The following is a 19,532-nucleotide window of genomic DNA, read 5'->3' as shown; positions in this document are numbered from 1 at the left end:
TAAGACACTAGCATGCCGCCTCAGCTCAATAGCTAATAGTTTTCGAGATATTCGCCTCCAAAGTTCATTATTCCTTTTTTTTTTTTTTTTTTTTTTTTTTTTTTTTTTTTTTTTTTTTTGCACAGTCCTAGCTCTGAAACTATGCACTTTTGACCACGGGTCCATATGAACTTTTTTTTTTTTTTTAATTTTGTGAGGAATCACCTGTTTCAGTTTTCGGTCTAGTTCATTAACACCCTGTATATATATTGCGTATATGTGTGTAATAGCCATTTGGATTCATGTTCAACACAAAATAGGCCTATGTTGTATTCAGTTTTGCCTCAGAATTTTCAACCCCCCCCCACCCCCATTGAAAATTTCTGGGTACGCGCCTGATGAGATCTCGAAAACACAAGTGCTAAAAACGTGACGTTTTCAGTAGTAGATACCAAATTTTGAGTAGATTTGTCAATTCTAACTCAAATTAAAATAAAAAAGTCTTTATTCTTCTATTCTACATTTTAAGTGTCATTTTGACCCTGTTAGTTTAATATTGTCACTGGGACGTTAAGGTTGATACACTTGTGAAATGTAACCAGTAGAGGAGCTAAGTATAGCGGGTTGATTGACATTTCAGGCTCTCTGCCTTAAACTGAATGACAAAAAATACTGCAAGCTGAAGCTGGCAACTTCGAAGGCTTGTGCACCCACAATGAGCCGTATTCGGATATGGAAATATAAGAAAAAATAATTGCATTTGGTATCATCCATCACTTATCCAAGTTTGCCACAAACTCACTCTAGCATTCTATATATTAAAATATTACATTTATGCATATGTTTGTCTGTAGCAATTCGCCCCCTTCGAGAGTCTTCTTGTCGCTTGTGTTCGTAAAGGGATTTGCACAGATGAAGTGGGAAGGAGACTTAAGCTCATATTAGAACTGTGCGCTGTGCAAATACCGCAGGTTCAGCCAGTCTATATATTAAATATGTTTATGGTCAAGTCTCTTCTACAATAAAATCTCAGAAAACACAAACTCTAGAAACGTGCCGTTTTCGTTTGTCGATACCACATTTTGCACGGATCTGCCATTTTTCAAATTTTCGAAAAAAAAACGTGTTTTTTTATTTTTCAATTCAGCGTTTTAGTGGCCGCTTTCAGCCGATAGAATTAACGTTGTCGCTAGGACGTTACTAACGTTGATATCATTGTGCTAGGCAAACAGAAGAACTTCGTATAACTCGTTGACAGGCATTCCAGGTGCTTTGTTTTATTCTGAATGGCAAAACTGCATACTGGCAACTTCAAGGGCTTCTAGAGTTGCAATTAGAAGTACTTTGATATGGATTTAGAAAGGGGAAAAAATAATTCCATGTGACACCAGCTAGTTCTATCATTTCTCCAACCTTGTCACAAACTCATTCCAACATCTGTCTATTATAGTGTTACCCTTATGTTTGTGTACAGCAATTCACTCCATTTGTGTTTAATGGACATGCAGAGAAATAGTATGAAAAAATCAAATGAAATGAAACCTGTGAGTTTAGCGTCCCATGATTATGCCCATTAGGCTAAGGGAGATCATGATTAAAGCAAGTGAATGATGAGGGAAGAATTAATGGAATAAGAAAGCGAAACTACCCCGAGAAAACCCACAGGACGGCACAGCCACAGGCACTACAAACTTACATGATCGAGATTGAACCAAAAACCCCACGCACCAGAGGTAAGAGCTCTACACCCCCCAGAAACAATAAGGAAGTACGAAGGGTATTCATCCTCACCTTACAATGATGCTCTATGTAAACAGCGCAGGCTCAGCTAGTCATTACATTATAATCAAGCTAATTGATGAAAATTGCATAACCGAAGGACGTAGATCTCATAGTTTTATTCGCTCTTGGCTAAGTTTATTCCTTCTTATTCTTAATTTTAGTCAACACAAGAGTGTACTTCTAACGAATGCCTTTCAAATAAATTATAATACTTTCTAAATCTTTTCTTATAGACTAGAAAATTGGATGTCCAAATTATGATGAAATTATTATTTGGAACCGAAAATTATAACACTACACGAAGGATCTTGAAAGCAAGTATTAATTCATATAAATCTTTTTGTAGATATCTGAATTGCTTTCTGTATGAAAGTGACTAAATTTGTGACTTCATGCTTCTTGAACCAACCGACCGATCTCAATCAATCAAATTTTCAACCTAGGTTCTGGCCTGGGAAGTTTTTTTTATCGTTTCACTTTGACGGTAGAACTTAGGGAAGGGGAAAATACATAAAAATAAATAAAACTTAATAATTCTTGAACCACTCGACTAATCTCGATTAAATTTGGGGCCGCAGTGGCTTAGTGGTAGAGCGTTCACCTCTGGTACATAAATTCTTGGTTTGATTCTAGCTCGCGCCAAGGGAACTTTGCGGTAGACAAACACCGTTCCGTGGGACTTCTCGGGGTTCTCTGTGTGTATGTGTGTGTAAATGATTGAAAATGACTAGTATTGGTGCCGAATCCATAGTTTTCGGGGTCGCTGAGATGAACAATTACACTTCTGATTCCGTTTAAATCCAAATTCAACCACACAACTTGGGGGAGGGGGATATACGTGTAAAAATAATCGAAAATGACAGATATTAGTGTCGAACCATAATTTTCGGGGTCGCTGAGACGAATAGTCATACTTTTGATGCTGTTTAAATCCAAATTCATCCCCTTTGTGTCTAAAATGAGGGGTATTCTCCCTGCACGAAGAACGGGTATTCTGCTAGACTATAATTCAAAAACCTAATTGCGAGCTTAACGAAGTGTTTGGCATATTAAATAGCAGAGCACATTTCAACGATATATGTACCCTTTAAAAAAGTAAGTAAATGAGAACGGAACTTATACATATTCTTAACGTTAATTAGTACTTTCTTATTATTTTTCATTGTAATTACAAAGTCTTTATGGTTTCACCGAGTTATGAAGATAAACGTAAGATAATTCCAGCCTTGCTGAAAATAAATAAATAAAAATATAATTATTTAGGGAATAGATACAAAACCTTGAAGGTTGCTCCATCTACCAAAAATACGGTCAAGTTAACTTAATTACAATTATTTTCTATAGATAACATTTGTTTTTTCTTTATTCAGCTGTCAACGACTTGAAAAATATATCGAACTCAAAAAAATTGTCTTCCGATGTTTGCTTATATATGATTGAACCAATAGGAAAAGAACAAAAATGCAGACAATCTTGACCCAAAATACTGTTAATTAAGTCGCATATGCTCACACAAAAATAGTTCAATATTAACCTAATAATAACAAAAAAGGTCGTGAAGAAAAGATTTTCTAATGATAACAGCAATATAGGATAACACCCACATTCCACAAACGGGTTTTTTCTTCCTTTTTTGTTTATGTGTAGTGAGAATTCCGGAAGGAGAAAACAAGTATGGACAGTTCAATAGATTGTTACGTTCAATATTTGTGCGAAATAACTACAACCAGAACAAGCATATTTTTTACGGTGTCCAGGTATAATAAATGTAACGGATAAGGTATGTATAATAACTAAACAGATACAATTACATGCCGTAATATTAATTATTATGCGTTTGCTCTATTTTTGATTCAAGTTACCCAATTCTGAAATTTACGTAATGAGTTTTTATGGGGCAGTTTTTTTAAAAGCCTAGATTGATAAAAACAATTAATGATAGCAATTATTTTATTCTTCTATTGTTACTTTGTACGGTATTCATTTAACACGAATTTATGGTTACTGCAACATAACTGCAACATGACTTCAAGGAATGTGTATTCTTCATAGTGTATGTTTGCAATATCCAAATCAGAATTTTTAGGAAAGTGAAATAAGTTACATTTAACTTGAAAATTACTAAAAGTTCCAGACTTAACACCAATAATCGAGCCTTACCTAAGTTTAGTAAAGTCCTGATTATCCACGAGCGAAACATCCGTGGACTGCAGTGCGGATTACCCGCAAGTGCCGCGAAAAGAAATTTAACTCCGCTGCAGTCGTGCTCAAATTATTTTTCATAAGTACTTGCTGCGGACTGACACTGCATACAAATAAGTACTGTAAAAATAAATTGTATTGAAAAAATCAATATTTCCAACAATAGTGCATGATTCGAAGTGGAACTCTACTCTGATAAGCAGTAACCGATTGTTGTAAAGAAAGCGGGAATAGGGAAGAATGATTTGCTGTACTATACACATTTTAAAAGTTTTATTATGTTTCTTGTACAATAAAACAGTTTTTATGGTAATTTTTTTCGAGCTTGTACTTCACTTTTAGTTTTTTCTTTCGAATTATGCACAATTTTCGCTATCCGTAGTGCTCTTGCCACCCAATTCCGCGAATAATCATGGCTTTAAGGTATAATAATAATAATAGTAATAATAATAGGTCTAATAATAATAAATATCGTAATTTACAAGCTATAACACAATTACTTTACAAATTGGGCCTCGGTGACTCAATGGTAGAGCGTTCACTTCTGGTGTATGGGGTCCTTGGTTCGATCCCAGCTCGCGCCAAGTGAACTTTGTGATGGACAAACACCGTGTGCGTGGGTTTTCTTGGGGTTCTCCCGTTTCTTCCCACTTCTTTCATTCCACCATTTTATTCATTTCTTAACATCACCGTTTCCTTTAACCTAGCCGGCATAAATGTGAGACGTAAAACTTATAGATTTCATTTGATTTTTTTACTTTACAAATACTTCCCTACATTAATGGTTAAGAATAACTTTCTTTTATATTTTAAAAATACTTATTCACATTTTCAAATACGTCGAACAACAGGTTTCTCTTACGTTTAGAGCTTAGAAAAATCAAATCCAACATATGCTAATATTATGGAATATAAAAAGTCAATGCATAGGAAGAAAACCATTCAAGAGGGAAAAAATCAAATGGTAATACAAAATGATAACTTATCTGTCATTAACATGATTTTAAAAAAACATTATTGGTAGTTATTTATCAACACTGCGATTGTTCGACCATATGGATGGAACTTCTGTGAAACCATATTATAATAGTCCATTCTAATTTTTAGGGGAAAGTTATGACTAGAACCCGGATTTATATGCAAAATGCATGTTTATATTAATATGAAGAAACGTATGGATAGAATTACTTTCTTTCCGATGGACTTGTAAGGATTCGTTTGAGACTCATACGATAGAACATATAAGTGCATATATTGAGTAAATTTCGATGTGCATACATATTTCGTAAACTTTGCACGATATTGCATATTTCCGAATTCTATTGCTGTATACTAGCATATTTCAAAGTATATCACAAGGAACTAGCATATTTAAAGTGAACTGAATCACTGTGTAAACAGATAGAATATTTTTTTAAAGCATTCAATTCGTTGCTTACAGCCGTAGGTAAATTAACTTAACGATTGCGAAAATAGCGTCAGATAAATTTTGCTAATTATGAGGCAAAAATCCCGGGTACAAAACAATCTGTGACATTGCAAATGTGTTTAAATGTGGAAACATGGACTTGGAAAAGGACCTAACCTTTACGATCTACAAAACGTTTCTCACTGATAAACACAGAGGGTTTACGGAAGAAAACCTAAGGAAGACGTTCATTGCAACAGAGGTCATTAAAGTAAGATATTTTTTGTAAGAAACGGAAAATTTATTTTCTTAATGTGTTAATTTTTAATGCATATTTTAGTGCATATTTTTTAATATTTTTCGTGCATATTTGCATACATATTTCGGGTTTTGTTTGTGCATAGAAATCCGGGCTGTATAGAATAGAATAGAATAGAATATTTTATTGTCATTAAGCTTTACAAGCAATAGACAACGTCCGAATGAGATATACATATAGATACAGATATATAAAAAAAATAATCATTGCATACAGACAATCATTTATTGCTTACTTTTATAATAAACAACCTAATAATATTTGAAATAAAGTGCCATTGCAAATTAGGACACAATGTCTTGACATTCACTAAACTCTTGAATCGAGTAAAATGGATTCGTTCCTAACCAATCATATAACTTTTTCTTAAAGACCTTAAATGGCAGCTGTTGTATGGAGGATATTAGTTAATTAAACAACGTTGGTCCTATAACTAAATAACTATTTTTGATCTTCGATAATCCAGTGAGGAGTATATCAATTTTCTTACACAACCTAGTATTATATGTATGTACTTCATCCCTGAATGTCATATTTGCGAGGTTTTGCTTCGTGTAAAGTAGCACTTGATATATATATATATATACATTAACTAGATGTAGTTATGACTAACTAGATGGAAGATTGAAGCAGATATTTCTCAACACAGTTCAAATCTTGATTTGTTTTAAAGTACAAAAATGTAATGATTATTGCTAATGAAAACAGTCACAGAATTATTGAAGTATGCTGAGGTAGCAGTGGCGTAGAAGAGGGTTGCCCCATTGCAAATCCTTCTTTAGCACAGTGATATCAAAATCTGCTTAAATGCTTAAATGTAATATGATCCATTGTAATTCCCTAATGTAACGATCTTTATTCTATGTATGAAGTGTTCACGGAAAGAACGGGTTAAGCCCATTAAACAATTTGCCCATTGTCTTATTGCATACTATATTCTCTTATGGCAATGGTTCCCAACCTTATTTACTAGGCACCCTCTTTGTACGTCACGCTTCCTCCTGTTCTCTTTGCCGCTCGTTCGGCCTGTACACTTTCACGATTCCAGATGCTGCATTGAATTCTCTAATCTTCACTAATAATATTACCAATTTGTATTAATTTTTAGCAAAACTTCTGCATACATAGTTCAGTTTTTTTCTCAATGCAACAACTGTTCTTGTGTTTGGACAGTGTTTAGTTTAAGCCTCTTTATTACAACATTTAAGATTTGTACGAGAGCAATTCGAAAAAAAAAAAATCCGTTTGCGCTGTGCGAGAAATAGCCGGTAAGAGCGACGTTAGTCCTGTGGCGCTGTGTAGTAGTAGTTCAGTAGACAGTGATCAGTGGAAGAAAAAGATGGCGTTTTAGTTCACTCGTCCGCTATAACAATTGAAAATGAACGCTCCAATAGAAAAGCCCGCCAAATGTGAAGTGCATGCTGTAATACGATTTGTAAGTGCGAAAAAACATCCGGCAGCTGCAGTTCATCACGAACTCTGTGGTGTTTACGGACCAAACGTGATGAGTGAAAGTGTCGTACGTGAATGGTGTTGCATGGTTAAAGAGGAACTCAAAACCTTTCAAAGCAGTTCCACTGGGATTTTTGATCATCCTCCCTATAGCCCAGATTTGGCACCGAGCAACAATTACCCCTTTAGGCCTATGAATGAGTGGCTTGCGTCGCACCGCTCCGACAATGACAATGCGCTTAACGATGCTGTTAGCGGGTGGCTTCATCCCAGGCGGGAGATTTCTTTGCAGAAGGAATTTCAAACCTTGTAAAAAGTTAAGACAACTGTCTCAATTTGAATGGTGAATATGTTGAAAAGTAACGTAGTGTTGTACTTTTCTAATGTGTGTAATAAAAGTTCTGTATCTGCGACTGTATGCCATTGATAATCAAACTGCGTTTTTTTTAATTGCCCACTTAATTACGACTGTAGTTACTTCTATATTTTTTAATCTGACTGCAATATCGCCTCAAATCAATTTCAAATATCCTCGCGATTAAGGATTGTTAAATGAAACAGAAACAAAGCGGAATTTTTATATGAATAATGGCCATACTCAGGATATTTTTGAGAGGAGCTTACCTGAACTTTATGTACCAACCTAAGTAGGGAGTATTAAATGTATCATTGAGATACTCATTCGGGTATGATCATCGATGCTATGTCACCTTGATAGCATTACCGAGCTTTCTGCCTGTATTTTCTTTTATTCTTTTCTTTAAAAGTCATTGTTCAAGTAGGAGACATGGCCCCTTGGCTACTTCCAGGCACAGCTCTGATATTAACGACAGGACCGTACCAATTTACTTTATTCTTCAAATTATTTTGAAGAATAAAGTAAATTGCATTTGATTTTAAATTGAACAGTAAGAAAATTTACATCGTCGTAAAAAAAAAAAAAAAAAAAAAAAAAAACATTCATTTATGTTCCTTTCTGTCCAAAACTTATATCCAATTGCTATTTAAATGGCACATATTATGTTTTCGTTTTTCTTCATTAATTTTTCTTTAATATTTTTATTAGACCCTATTATCTTGCAAGTAGTATGTGCGTCACTGTCAGAAAAGTCTCTATCACTGTTAGGAGAAGAAGACAACAGAGGATATAATCTGCCACTTAACAATGATTCTTTTTACGTATACAGTGTAATGCATAAAAAATAAACATTCTGTTCCAGGATTAGAGAGGCTAAAGGATTATTATTATTATGGCAACTAACTTCATATATGTTACTTCAAAAAATTCGTCTTTTCTCGGAAACTACGCATAAGGATTTTACCATCAAACATGCCTTTCTTTCAGCTCGATGTGATATATCGATATGATTGACTTATGTCTCATCTTCGGACACTTCTTTCCGCAACTTAGTATTTCCAGATGAATGCAATGATTTCGCCTATCATATTAGTTTTGTTGATTCTGACAACAAGCGTTGAGAAAACGGATACATAATACAAATGAATTCAACGCACCAAATTAGTTCCATTGATTCTGAGAACAGAAGTAGAAAAAGTATATACATAATACAAATGAATTTAACTTATCAGATTAGTTTTCTTGATTCTGGGAACAGAAGTTGAGAAAGTGCATGCATTATACAAATGAATTTAACTTATTAGATTAGATTTCTTGATTCTGGGAACAGAAGTTGAGAAAGTGCATTTAATATACAAATGCATTTAACTTACCAAATTAGTTTTATTGATTCTGGGAACAGAAGTTCAGAAAGTGCATACATAATACACACGAATTTAGCTTACCAAATTAGTTTTATTGATTCTGAGAACAGAAGTTGAGAAAGTTCATACATAATACAAACGAATTTAGCTTATCAGATTAGTTTTAGAAATTCTGGGAACAGAAGTTGAGAAAGTGCATACATTATACAAATAAATTTAACTTACCAAATTAGTTTTATTGATTCTGAGAACAGAAGTTGAGAAAGTGCATACATTATACAAATAAATTTAACTTACCAAATTAATTTTATTGATTCTGAAAACAGAAGTTGAAAAGTGCATACATTATGCAAATGAATTTAACTTTCCAAATTAGTTTTATTCATTCTGAAAATAGAAGTTGAGAAAGTGCATGCATAATACAAATGAATTTAACTTATCAGATTAGTTTTATTGATTCTGGGAACAGAAGTTGAGAAGGTGCATAGATAATACAAACGAATTTAACTTAGCAATTATAGTTAAGTCTGAACCATTCTTACTCATGGAATATGTTAAAATTTCCAGCAATACAAGTAGAAGTAAACACTTAGATTATATTCTTTGAATCTACAACACCTTGTGACAAATTAGGTTTACATCAATTTAAGCCTCGAGATATCATGTTCTAGGAAAGGTTCAAGTAATGCTCTTAGATTTTTAGAGGTGAAAACGGGAGCACTATATGAAAATTAACACTACAAACTGGGACATTAATGAAACTTTACAGTAAATTTATAATTATGTAATTGCTTTTTCCTGAAATATCGGAATTAGTTAAGTAATAGGTCAACAGTCACCAAAAGTGATTACAGAGAGTTAATTATTCATATTAGTTAAGTATCGACTAACTAATAAAAGTGGATTACTTAAATACCGTGCGAATGATACTAACTTGTTTCGGAGAAAAGCTCGAATATTTGGACTCTGGAACATCGTTTTCAGGGACAGATTATGTATATCCTAAACTGTCCCGGATAAACTGGGTTAATTACCGCTCACATTATACTCTCTTCACATACTTTCTTGACTTAAATTTTAAAACATTGATGTTCGAACATATACTAGAATGCACTGTAATGATTTCCCAAGTCGTTAATTCTGCAAAGAGCCAAATCTGTTTCATAATTCAAGTTAGATCTTAATTTTAAACGAAGTCTAAACTGATGAGGGAATAGAAATTGAAAAATATAACTTGTGAAGTACAAATTTAAAAGAACAAAAGTATTTATAATGTACTTATGGAAATAACTGAATTGCTAATACAAAAAGAATTGTTGAGGCCAAAATGCATATTCAGTTGTTAGAATATAATCGTCTTACTTTATGGACCAAATGTAGTCTTATTAAAATAACTTGTTTCAAATAAGTAGATTCTGTCCTGTTGAAAAGACAAGTATTTTGCAATGCTATATGCAAACATAGTAAGTGCTAGAGTTAGTTTTCTGAAAAAGTTATGATTTTGAAAATGTCCAAATAGAACCAACCCTTTAATTACTTCGTTAACATTTAAATTATTATCAGCGTTAAGATCTGATGGTCTAGGGTTCTATTTAACGATAGATGAGTACTTAAAATGTCAAATTATGGAACGCGACACATTCCTCCAAAGGCTTACAAGTATTTGTTTGGAGTTTGTTCACTTTAGTGTGGTGGTGTTTTGTCCCAAAAGATCTGCGAGAAACTGCATGAACAGCTATGGTCAAGTCAAGAAAAAATCGCTTGATTTAATTGAGCTTTCATTGGTAAATGTGCTGATAAGCCCTAAATGACATATATAAAGTTACAGATTTTAAAAGGTATTTTGTTTAGGTGAGAGACAACAAATATCTGCTTATTCCCAGAATGTGGCACTGTAAGTGATACTTAAATCATGTGAACTGATAAAAGATGCATAATCTTAAGTTATAATATTGCATAACAGGAGAGCTGACCATCCTCCCCAATAGCTTGAACATAATCTCCCAAATTTAGCATCTTCACTATTCTCCCCCCTAATTTACAATTTTCTAAAGTGATTCTATGATTTTCAGTGAAAAGTTATGTCCCCAAATACTCTCCTTGGCAGAACCTGCCCCCTAAAACCCACCTGCGAGCACCTCTGGTATATTATGCATGGTAATATACTATACAGCATTAGGCAAATGAATTTGTATAAGATTGTGTGCAGGATTTATTTACACTTACTCGATATTAATTTTACTCGCTTATTTTTATTATCATTTCATGATTAAGCAATTACTTTTCCTTCATAAAATAACGAAAATAAATGTCATTTTATGAAAATTTGTTGATAGAAAATTAATGTTAAAATTACTTTTTTTAAAAAAATTTAATTATTATTTTCTTTCTCGTAGATCGAACGAAATGAAGACATCGACAATTATCAAGCTCTTTCTACTCATAGGAACGGTAAGTTTTAAATTTTACCTTTCAAACTAACTTATTATTAGTTGCATAAAGGTAAATTTCAAATAAAGGTAAATTTCCCTTCTCTTCTCGATATGCGACACTTAGACACTTATATTATGTATCAGATGGGGAGGATTACTTTCTACAGCAATAGTGTACGCAGAGTTTTATCAAGAGAGGGAATCCGAGCACTCAACCTCAAATCCTTTCAAGACAAATGTAATATTTATATATTAATGTAGTATTTGTTTTCATAATATCTTACTGAACGTTGAGGTATTAAAATCCGGAATCCCCCTTGCGTACGTCCCTGTTCTACAGTAAATGTTAATGAAGACAAATCAGTGCTAATTGCAAGTTAAGAAGAGAATTATGTCTTTAGAACTATAGAACTTGGGGGAGATATAGTAGAACAGGTTATAAAGTATAAGTTTTAGTCAAATGTCAGTAGTAAAGGTCTAAAATGAAAGCAAAGTAAAAACAACAAATTTTGTTCAGATCCAGCTAGTGATTACCGAGAAATAATGTACCACATAGAAACTGAGCCATGACGAGCCTGTCCCTGGTTATTAACTATATATATATATATATATATATATATATATATATATATATATATATATATATATATATATATATATATATATATATATATATATTTTAGACGATGGGCTATTTGCCCTTCAAATTTGTTTAGATATGGCGCAGTTTTAGAAAATAAAGTATCACATACATAAACACACACACATATATATATACACCTGAAGTGAAACCATAAACTTCCGATTGCTTAATTCGGAGGCTAATGACAAAGATAGGAATGGTGAAGATAGTAAAGGTCTTAGGATCGAGCATTCAATAAGAAGCCGCAAAAATAGGTTTATCACATGATTCGTATGGACGGGTGTAGTGTCAGAGCTGAAAGATAGAGATTATGAAAAGAGCTATGAAAACAGCTGAAAAACGAAACAGACCGCGAGTGTTCGAAATGTAGGTATTGAAAATAATGAAGGAATCGACTGTCTGAAAAGAGAACAATATTATAGATAGTTAAAAGCAGCGAAATAAACTGAACAGGAAATTGCATTCTGAGGGATGTGATGGAAGGTATGGAACTAGCTAAAAGGAGAAGAGAGAGAAAGCTTTTCGCAAATTATGGTCCGTTTTAAAGAAGGTGATTCTTACGCCAAGCCTTATCTTCTAAATTCTTAGGAAGAGACCTACCAATACTGGTAGGATACTTACTATAATTATGATAACGTTGTTGGTAACGTATGATAATGTATGATAACGTTGTTCGTATACTAATACGAATTTCAAATCTAAACTACCTCCTCAATGTGGACAAAATACTTTTGGTAGAATACTTAATATTGGGTGTGAGGTAGGCTAACGTAGTTTAATTGAATATTAAACTACTACACTAGGAACAACATAATTGTTATAGAATTTCTAGAATTACTACAATTCTACATTCTAAATCCGCTAAACTTATGTGTTTTACATCTCAAGAAGGCTCAGGACGGTTTGCATTTAGCTGATGTAGATCTATGATCAATTCATCGAATATCATTTATGTTATTTCTGGCTTCTTACACAAGAGTTCGTTCGTCCTTTATTAGACTTCCAAACTTATGCTATTGGACCGTTATGTCCGTCCGCCTGTCTGTTACTCAATAGGTATCAGAGCAAAAACGGACAGAGATATCAAAATACGTTTTCTTTTCCAATTCAAAAGATCATCATAGGTATTCTGCCTTTATTGGCAGGTCACTTGCCGCAGCTGAGAAGCTTCCATGCTCCACTTTCCTCCGCTAACCTTTTCGTCTTCGCGTATGATCTTTCTGTTTTAAGATCATCCATTAATTGTAGTCTCCTTCGCCCTCTCCCTCTCTTTCCCGCCACCATACCCTCTAGGACGTCTCTCATGATACAATCTCTTCTTAGGCAATGTCCCAACCAGTTTCTCTTCCTCTTCCTAATAATATCTAAAAGTGTCCTTTTCTCACCCACCATTTCTAACACTCTCACATTCGTTTTCCGCTCGACCCAACTAATTCTTTCCATTCTTCTCCACACCCACATTTCGAAGGCTTCCAGTCGATTTTCGTCACCTTTACGTAATGTCCACGTTTCCGCCCCATACAGTACAACACTCCACACGAAGCATTTTATGAGTCTTTTTCTCAACTCTTTGTTCAAGGTCCCACAAAACAGACTTTTCTTTCTTTTAAAGGCTTCTTTCGCCATTCCTATCCTTGCTTTTATTTCACGTTCGCATTTCATGTCATTACTAAGAATACTACCCAGGTATCGAAAACTATTCACTTGTTCTATTTTCTCCCCTCCTACTTTTATATTTGACACAGACCCCTTAGTTCCAATCACCATGGCTTTTGTCTTTCTAACATTTATTTTCATCCCATATTCTTCAAAGCCCTTTCTCACTTTTTCTAACATTTTATTGATTTTCTTTTCAGATTCTGCAACAAGCGCCATATCGTCTGCAAATCTTATGCATCTAATCATTCTACCTCCTACCGAAATGCTATCATCATCATGTAGGCTCTTTTTCACTATCTCTTCTAGATAGACATTAAATAGTGTTGGCGAGAGGCAGCATCCTTGTCGAACTCCCCTTCCAATTGCACTCTCTTCCGTCAGTTCTTCACCTATCCTAACACTTACTTGTTGGTTCATGTATAAGTTTCTTATGAGTCTTCTATCTTTCCATTACAACCCTATCTTTGTTAGAACTCCCAACAACAATTCCCAATTCACGCGGTCAAAAGCCTTTTCTAGATCAATAAATACAACATACATCTCTTTCCCTTTTTCTATAAATCTTTCACCGATCACCCTTAATAATCCAATAGCATCTCTTGTGCCCTTGCCTCTTTTGAACCCGAACTGCTATTCCTCAACATCTTTATTTGTTCTTCCATATAACCTTCTGTTCAGTATTCGGAGCAGAATTTTAGCTGCATGAGATATGAGACTAATAGTTCTATAATCCTCACATCTCTTTGGGTTCGATTTCTTAGCCATCGGTATCATGATCGTTTTCAGAAAGTCTCTTGGCCATTCTCCTGTTTCATATATTTCATTGCATAGTCGCCACAATTCTTTCTTTCCCTTGTATCCTATATTTTTGATGAATTCGATTGATATGTTATCTATTCCTGTTGCCTTTCCATTCCTAATCTCGGATATAGCCTTTTCAAACTCATCCCGAAGAATACTAAATCCTTTATCATCCTCGCCTACTTCATTTTCCACTTCAACATTTAGGCTACACGGTCTATCCCTACTCTCATATAAGTCTTCAACGTATTCTTTCCACCTTCCTATGACCTCTTTTCTCTCGCTGACTACCTTCCCATTCTTATTTTCTACTGCCATCATAATACTCCCTTGTTTCCTCCGAAATTCCATAGATTTCACCTCCTTATACATTTCCTCATATTTCCCAACTCTTTCTAATTATTCTATGTCCTCGCATTTTCTTTTGTAAAACTCTTCCCTCGCTCTGTCTGTTTCTCTTCGTAATTCATTATTTAACTTTCTGTACATCTTTCTGCCCTCTTCTGTATCAACCTGTTTCCACATCTTCCTCTCCCTCACTTTCTGCAACATCTGCTCTGTAACCCATGGTTTCTTAGCAGTTTTGTGTTCGCGGTAACCTACTGTTTCTTCTGCAGAATAGAATGCAGAATAGGTCTGCATCAAAAGAATAGGTTCAATTTCATTCGTTAAGCCTCTATTCAAAACGGAAGTGGTAGAAATAAACCACTTCCGGTTTCAACGATGATAGCCACAGAACGAAAACGTTAATAATATCGACTAGTGGATTTTTGGAATCAATTCACTCAACGTCTCAAGAAATGATACCGACTTCACTCGTGTACATCTACTAAAACCAGAAATGATAAAAATATACCACTACTTCTGGTTTCATTATGGATTTCCATAGAGCAAAAATGAAGCGAAACGAAAAGTAGTTTTCATAATTGGTACTCTTGTTTAAAAGTTGTAGAAACCTACTACCACTTAAGAATTGAATATAAACTGTAAGGTTCCTACGTTAAGCTGGTACTTCTGGACCAAGTGGGAGACCGTAGAATCCACCATGCGACGAGCATAGAGTGAGCTGAAGGACACATATGCCTGTAGGGAATAGACCGTCATCTGGAGAGTGTGACATTGCTCGTACCAGAGTGTACGGAGTACATCAGGAGTGTACACTCATGTCCAACATGATTGTCGCATATCTGTAACTGTCTTCTTGTAAGAATATAATTTTATAATGATTTTCCACGGTACTTTTAATATTGATACTCTGGGTATAATCGGAACATGTATATTGTGGTAAATTTCATAGGAAAAGAATTATAAATACGAAAATTAGAATGGGTACAACAAAATGTTGCTAAATGGAGAAGGAAGGTTTTGTTTTCGTTATATTGTTCTTATTTACTGCTCTTTTGACATGAAATTTACCTTATACATGTCTTTGCCGATTATACACATACTAACATTATAAGAAATACCGGACTAATTCGTTATCAAATTATATTCCTACAACAACATATTTATAGACATGCGACAATAATTTTGGAAATGAGTGTACCTGTACGTACAGCAAGACGCTAGGCACCTGAACGAGAGAGAAGTAAAGAAGCAAGTAGTTATAGCCTAACATTGTATATGTCGAGAGAGAGACTAATCGGTGTTGTAATGTGTATAAACCATGTCTATAGCAGTTATTCCAACCTATGTGCCAAGAACAATCTCAGTATCACAGTTGTGTAAGGGGTATATAGTGTGTTCCGTGCTGGTAACAGGGGGTAGTAGTGGAGGCAGAGGTAATTGTCTATTAAGATAATTGCATCTACCACCAAAGATGAATTATGTCCAATAGAACTCCTCTCTATGTTGTTCCTGGCCAATTACGATTTTGCATTTCTTGCCACTGTGACCGCTTTTTATACTCTCCGCACAAACCTGTTGTCCATCGTCCACAATCAATATCAACCGCATTCAAGTAACAGTTTGCATGTGATCTCGGGCCAAGGTGTGAGGCCTAACTTGAATATAGACAATGAATGATTCATCATGGTTTAAGCATAACCCGCCGGTGTCTGTATGAACTTGTTCTCTGAAGTCATTTAGGACTAAACTTTTTCTCAGTATTTAGCAAAAACAGTAATAGACACCACAGAATGATTTTAGATATGGATTCAGCCCAGAGAATAAGTTCTATCTCGGACCTTACATGTACCTGTATTACACCCTCCATTCCGAAAGAAACCGAACTTTTGAAAACAAATAGTACCACTAGTGCCATCTGTTGTAATATTTTACCGGTAGATGGCGTAGTCCCTCATTGACAACTGGTATAAATGTCATGACATTTGGATGCACGGCAACAAAGTTATTGCGTTTCAACTGTCAGTGTGTTGTGTACATCGGTCGGAAAATGAGTTTCAAACAACGAGCTGCAATTGAGTTTTGTGTTAAACTGGGTAAAACTTTTAGTGAAACGCACCAAATGCTACAAAATGCATATGGTGATGGGTGTCTATCCCGTACGCAAGTTTACGAGTGGTTCAGGCGATTCAAATCGGGTAGAGAGACGCTGGATGATGACGAAAGATCAGGCCGTCCCAGAACCGGATTATCGGAAGAAAACATTGAAAAAGTGCATGAATTCATCAAACATAACAAAAAATCGTCGGTGAAAGTTATTGAAATGGAATTAGTCATTCCTCAAACAACCGCATACCGCATTTTGACCGAAGTTTGGGGCCTTAAGAAGGTTAATTCGCGGTTTGTACCACACAAACTCACCGAAGACCAAAAAGTTGATCGAATTGCGCATTGCAAAGACATCGTTAAAAGTGCTCAGCAGGATCGAAACTTCTTGAAATCGATTGTAACTGGTGACGAGACGTGGTGTTTTGAATATGAGCCCGAAACAAAGCGACAAAGTGCTGAATGGAGAGCACCGGATGAAGGAACACCCAAAAAAAGTCGCTTGGTGAAGTCAAAAGTTAAGGTGATGCTGATTTGTTTTTACGATTCAAAAGGAATTATTCACAAAGAATTTGTTCCGCTCGGCCAGACAGTCACTGGAGAGTTTTACTTGGGCGTCATGAAGCGTTTGCTGGCAAGAATTCGTCGTATTCGGCCCGAATATCGCGAAATCGGCAGTTGGACTCTTTTGGACGATAATGCACCATCACATCGTTCGCGACTTGTAACTGAATTTTTGGTCAAAAATCACATTATTCGGTTGCATCATCCGCCCTATTCACCAGATCTCGCTCCGTGCGATTTGTATCTGTTCCCGAAACTGCATTTGGCGATGAAAGGAAAGTGGCACGCATCGATTGATGCCATTGAGAAGGCGACGACCGCCGTCCTAAAGACCATTCCAATAAAGGACATGGAGAAGCCGTCTGACAACTTGTTGGAGCGTGCAAATATGTGTATCGATGCAGAAGGGAATACATTGATTAATAAAAATGATTTGTTCCAAAATGTACATTGCTTTTTTGTTTTTTTTTTAAACGTTTGGTTTCTTTTGGAATGGAGGGTGTACAACTGGGAGTTATAGATCTATTACGACTAATTTCAGCATTGAGTTCACAATTCACATAGTTTGAAAGTCTACAGAGTTTCACAAAGTGAAACGAAACCCACTTCATTGAAGTAGTTTAAATAGGTTCAATATGCTGTGTTAACACTGAAACATTTAACTCTAAAGACAATCAAATCCTGAACTATACACAGCAACGTTAAGCATACATCTCACATTCAGATCAATATAAGGCATTCCTCTCATGTCGCAGAGCGTTACTGAACTAGAGTTACTCTATGGTGGCATTAGTGGTAGTATAATTAAAAAAAAAAAAACATGCACCATGTGTTACATTTTCAATATAGCTTCCAGGACATATTTGTTTGATATACGTGCACAAATAAAATATCGTGTAATGGATGGATTTGATCCGGATGTGATCACTGTTAATTAAAGTTTACAATCACTTCTTCTTCAATAACTGTTCATTCTGTACTAAATGTTAATTGTTCAATTAATTTCAAATATAATTCAATAGATCTTCTTGCAATAGTGCTGGAAAAAAATATTTTTGATATAATGATCAGGGCCGGATTTAGGGGGATTCAAAGGTGCACGTGCACCCCTCCCCCCTTCGTTGTAAATATACACTATCTAAAGCGAGAAGCTAGCAGTGAGTTTTGCAAAATCAATAGTTTCAGTCAATTTTCTAAAGGTTGAAGGACCGAGAGCAGATACTTCCAAGCCAATTCCTCATTCAAACTACAGGTGCCTAAAGTCATTTAAAAAAACTCAAATTTAATTCAAGTGTACTGGCAGTTATTGGGTGCACCCTCAGAAAATCCTGGATCCGGCCCTGATAATGATTACTTGATAATAGTGTTATATAATTTAGTGAGCATTTCAACAGCTCTTTTAGCGTAACAAGTACACAATAAAATCATCTAAATTGCAAACTTTCAATGAGGCAACCATTTAATCCAGAATTGTTAGTCAAGGAAAATTTATACTCTAAGTTTGTATTAATCAGCAGATGCCACATCTAAAGCAGGCCCTGCAAATGTAATTTTAACTTATAAGGTTTGGTATGAAGGCTGTGTTATTATTTGAAATTTTTCTAAGCACCAATGCTAGATCTACAATTCAGGTATATGAATCACTTGAACTTTCCATAGACTGAGCCAGACTACTTGCGTAATGGCGAATGTAAACATTTAGCCACAAGCAAAGTATGTAAGCCTTGCAATAAGTAAAATAACTTTCACATAACATTTCAACACTATCACTAAGCACTTCTAGGACTTCTGCACAGATTAACAGAAATACGGAACATCTCTTCCTTAACTTTCTACAAGACAATAATTTCTCCTAAATTGAAATATTGTTCAACTCTCTCGACAATGACAGCTCCTACAAACCTATTCCGGCTGAACTCAGTTCTCAACTTCTTCCTGGCAATAGTAAGCTTTACAGTACCTCACCCACGTGTGATGACAAAACATGAACTGTCACAAACACTAAATATTCAAGTGCCTGACACTCATCATAAAATCAGTGACCTCAAATATCTGTATAAACTCACACCAGTCAACTCAGATCCGAAACGCTACTCTCAGAATTGTATTTCCGAATCC

Source organism: Thermobia domestica, chromosome 8 (assembly GCF_964235325.1).
Source record: "Thermobia domestica chromosome 8, izTheDome1.hap1.1, whole genome shotgun sequence".
In the NCBI taxonomy this organism is placed as follows: Eukaryota; Metazoa; Arthropoda; class Insecta; order Zygentoma; family Lepismatidae; genus Thermobia; species Thermobia domestica.
This window is presented reverse-complemented; position numbering follows the sequence as displayed.